At 34.3% G+C, this 4,938-nt stretch overlaps 2 long non-coding RNA genes across 2 annotated transcripts; both read right to left on the reverse strand.

The window, feature by feature from the left end:
* Nucleotides 1–917: 917 nt before the first annotated feature.
* Nucleotides 918–1,364, reverse strand: LOC138857368 (uncharacterized). Its single transcript, XR_011396434.1, has 2 exons — nt 1,273–1,364; nt 918–1,179 (listed from the first exon to the last, which is right to left on the reverse strand). It is a non-coding gene; the product is annotated as an uncharacterized lncRNA (long non-coding RNA).
* A 2,366-nt stretch (nt 1,365–3,730) lies between these two features.
* On the reverse strand, nt 3,731–4,373 carry LOC138857395 (uncharacterized). Its single transcript, XR_011396460.1, has 2 exons — nt 4,222–4,373; nt 3,731–4,145 (listed from the first exon to the last, which is right to left on the reverse strand). It is a non-coding gene; the product is annotated as an uncharacterized lncRNA (long non-coding RNA).
* Nucleotides 4,374–4,938: the final 565 nt, after the last annotated feature.

A 4,938-nucleotide genomic window follows, 5' to 3' on the forward strand; every position in this document is an offset into this window, starting at 1 on the left:
TAATTTATAACTCTCCATGACATATATGTAAATACTTCTGTAAGCTATGAAAATATGAATTTGTCATTTGTAAAAGTAATGGTCATCTGCCGACACTATCGGCTTTGCCTCGCGTCATTTCGAGGTTGGACTCTCCTAATCCCATTAGTTGCTGAATGAGCTTCCTGCTATTTATATGTACATACATATATAGTTTATAGTTATAAGCACCCTCTATTATAATTCTATTTAAAGCCTCTGCGAGCCACTTGGTGTAGTTAGATGCATAAGTAGCTCCAAAGCTCACGAAGCTTCTAGAAATTCCCAACCGATCTGTGAGTCCTTTCATTGTCCTGTTGGAACACAACTCCAATCCTAATGGCCAACGCTAGCCGCTTCTGCGCGATTGCGTCTATCACATGGCCTAATTGTTAACAGTACATGTCCAAATTATGTAAGAGTTTGGTCGCAAAGGTAAATGATTTCCTGTCAATCCCACCAACTACATAGCAATATCGTCATGATCGTCAGCTCTGGCTCTGTCACCCTTTGCGCCGGCTTACCGCGATTCAACAAGAATCATTTTCACTTGACGTTGTCGTAAGCAAGCTACTTTTCGTCATCAGTAACCATTCGCTTCGGAAATGGATCGATTGCAATTTAGCAGAAGTTTTTAGACGGAGTAAATGCATGAGTCAAGATTATGCACATCAAAGCGGAATCTTACTGAGAGTTGTTTTGTTTGTTTTGAAATCATTTGAAAAACTTGTAATTCTTAAAATATTTTGGCAGCTTCTGGACTTCTTCGAATTTTAGAAATATCAACAGAGACTGCACTTGACTCATGGGAATATCAAGCCACACTCTAATTAACTCTTCATTGTTCTTAACTCAGAATTTTACATTAACATTTATCAACTATTTTGACACATAATAAATTAAATAATTTTCTCAAATATATTTTACACATATTACACTATTTAATAATTAGATTCCTCTATTAGGTTATGTTGCAGGAGCACTTGTTGTGGTGGTGGTGCTTGTTGTTGTTGTAGTACTGCGCCTTTGACCACGTCCATGTTTTACATGCCCTGAGATGCGATTAGCATGCGAAACGCCAACGGTATCACTGGCAGTTTCAAAAGAGCTTGCTGATTGCAACGCAGAAATCAATGTTGAAGAGCCAACGGTACCGGAGAGCTGAATGGAAAATATTGCACCGATAAATGAAGATTTTTGAAAAGAAAAAACATTATTATTTGACAACTATTATTTTTTCTATGGACGACTAACCACCAAACGCAGACTCACACAAAAGATCAAACCGAAAACTATGAAACGCAACATTTTTCTAGAACTATTAGTCAGCACTGCAGCAAAATCACATTTTTAAATACGCTCAGCTATTGCAGCACCACATTTATAACGAATTGAGCGCAGAGGTGTTAGGTGTAATTAAGTGCGAAAAACGAATAATTCCAAAGCAGTGAAGCGTGGAGTTTTGCCAAAAAAAAAAAACTTATAGCATATATACATATGTACATAGGTATGTACTAGCGCATTAGTGTAAATAATTGTGTTTTAATAAATAACTGGTTCTGTTTGTTTATTAAATTACTTTTGCTTACAATTTAATTGTACAATTATAATGGCATATTGCATGTTACACTAGAATTAAACCATCTACATCCCGTTGTACTGAAAAAGCTGTATATGTAAAATAATGTTTTAGTGACAAATATGAGTCTTGAGAAACTGAAATTGTTAGATTTTTAGGTGCTGAATAGAATTCAGCTCACTTATTATGCAACTTATGCGTTTTCTAAATTTTAACTAAACCTAATACTGCTATCAGAAAGCTGCTGACAAGCGCTGAATACAATTTACCTAGCGGAATTGAAATATTACACATAAAATTTTGAGCCAGTAAACAGGAACATATATAGAGATAGAACCAGAAACAAATACTCAAAAGAGTAGACGAACTGTTTTATGGTTTTCAATGTCTTAAGTTTTTGATACAAGCTAAATAGAATTCAGCAGCTAAATTGCCTATATTATTGCTATTTATTATTAGCAGAGAATAGTCTGTTGTGTATTGGTGTGAACTTAAGATACCATTTTTCTTGCAAACGTGTGCTGAATGCCATTCAGCAACTGTAATCTTTTATAACAGTCGTAAATATTTTCAATATATTGGTATCAGAAAGCTGCTTACTACTGCTGAATACATATTTGCCTAGGGGAATTGAAATATTGCTTATGACATTGTAAACCAGTAAAGATAAATTTACTTATATAGGAAATACTGCGAATATTTGACTAAGATATTTTTGATATTCAATTGTTTTTTTTTTGGTATGGCAGCTATCAAAGTCAAATATCTGCGATTTTGAAAAATAAGCAGCTTTCCTTGGGGACGACATGGCTAAATCGACTCAACTCGTCACGCTGATCATCCATACATAAAATTAAAGTTTTATTTAGCATAGTTGGAATGCTCCAATGTGGGTCAAATATTCGATAATTTGTTACCATTTTGTAATTTCATAAAACCACTGTCAAAAAACCTCCGTATCTGTTGGAAAGAAACTGAAACAGTCGATTTTCACAAACTTCTCTTAAACCGAATTTTTCATCTGCAAAATCATAGCCATAGAAGTATATAGAAGTATATAGTAATCACTTGGCGCTAAGTACGGACTATAAGGTGAAAGTATAAGAATCTCCCGGCTAAGCTCCCGGAACTTCTGACGATTTACTATCGATGTGGGTGGGCTGACACTGTTCTGGGGGAACACAATTTCTGTCCTATTAGCCAAAGCCTGTCTCTTCTGGGCGATTGCTTCCTTTAGACCGTAGCCATAGGGGAGCAGCCCATAGTAAATGATATCCTTCCAATCCCACCAAACACATAGCAAAACCTTCCTGATCGTAAATCTTGCTTGGCTACCATTTGCATCGGCTTAGCACATTCGACCTCAACCATTTCGACTGAAGATCTTGCAAGTCATCTACAGTAATCATTTGCTTCGGAAATGGATATATTATTTTACAAGTCAGCAGCGATTCATATATGAAAATTCGGTCCATGAGTTTTTATTGGCGTTAACTCGTGTGGCATCCATATATCGAGCTTTATTTGAATCGTTCCAAGCTTCTTATTTTTGTTCAATGATTAGCTACTGTCCAATCGAAACAGTGCTTACATTTCGAACGAAGTCAACGGTTTCATTATTTTTTTGATATTTTTAACAATTGGCCTGCTACAGTACGGTACAGTCATATTATAGGTGTAACTTTACAAACAAAATAAACATATATATGTCAAAAATTACCCAACAACAGGCAATATTCAATCTCATAGAAAAAGACCTTCTATTGAAAGCTTGTTCAAGACCTTTTGGTTTTTGGAAGACCGCATGGTTAGAAATATATAAAGGGGATGAACTATAAACCTTGTGAACAAAGACACCAAAGACACAAAATAACACATCCTCAAGTCATTAAAGAGACCTAGGTGGGTTATTTCAGACAGCATACAACAGAATTTGAAGGTGAAAAATAAAATGCTTAATCTTAAGGCCGGAGTTTAGAAAACTTGTTTTTGAGGGGAAGTGCGCTCATCAACGCGCAATCTTACTGAGAGAGGTTATTTTCCTTTAAATTATTAGAAAATGCCACACATAATTTTAGTGTCCCTTTAGAGGCTTCATGAAAGTCTTAACAGTTCAATACTAAATTAAAACTCTTCTTGCAGTTTTAAAGAAATTTATTGACTATTTTTTTGTTGAAATTTTCTGGACTTCGATGGGTTTTAGAAATATTATTGGAGGTCGGATTTCATTCAGGAAACTTTCATGCCAATGTTGTTAGGTTGTGTCAGAATATTCTATTGACATTTATCAAATATTTTTACACATAATTAATTAAATCATTTTCTAAAATATATTTTTCACATTTTTTACTATTTAATAATTGAATACCTTCATTCAGATTCATGTTTCAGGAGCAGCTGTTGTGGTGGTAGTTGTTGTCCTTTGACCATTTCTTCCAGAAACACAATTAGCAGGCGCAATGCCTTTGGTGTTACTAGAAAGCTGAGAAGAGCTAGAAGTTCGAAGCGCTGAGTTCAATTCAGCTAAAGAGCCAACGGTACCAGAGAGCTGAATTGTAACAGTAAAAATTAAAAAGTAATAATTAGTAGTCGAATAACTGTTATGGTTTCTCCGTACAACTCACCACCAAATGCAGACTCACACAAATGAGCAAACCGAAAACTAAGGGACGTAACATTTTCAGAGATCGTCTAGCTATAGCTGCAGCAAAAGTATATTTCCAAATGCGATCTGTAGCCGCAGCGCCACATTTATAACGAATTTAGTGCAGTAGACTTAGTTAAAATTAAGTGCGAAAAGCGTATAATTTCAAAGCAGTGAAGCGTGGAGCATCTATTGAAGTACCATATTTTGCTGTCTAAAAATTGTAAATACGTATGAACTCTCACATATACTTCATATACTTATAATGGCATACTAATAAATAACTGGTTCTATTTGTTCACTAAATTAGTTTTTATCCAAAATTTAATTTTATAAAGATAATGGTATACTGCATGTGACAGCATTAAATAATCCATATCAAGTCACTTTAAAAAAAGCTGAATATATGATCGTTTTATTGTGACAAATTGATGTTTTCTAAAATTAAAATCGTTTGTTTTTTTAAGTGCTGAATAGAATTCAGCTCACTATATATGCAAATTATACGCACTTAAAACATTAATTAAACTAATCATTGCTATTAGAAAGCTGCTTACAACTGCTGAATACATATACAATACATTGCATATAAAAATGTGATCTAATTAAGAGAAATATACCTATATACCGTTAGAAACTGTACCAAATACTGCAAATATTAGATGAACATCTATATGATTTGCAATTTCTTAAGCTT

The sequence above is a fragment of the Bactrocera oleae genome, chromosome 5 (genome assembly GCF_042242935.1).
Source record: "Bactrocera oleae isolate idBacOlea1 chromosome 5, idBacOlea1, whole genome shotgun sequence".
NCBI classification, from domain to species: domain Eukaryota; kingdom Metazoa; phylum Arthropoda; class Insecta; order Diptera; family Tephritidae; genus Bactrocera; species Bactrocera oleae.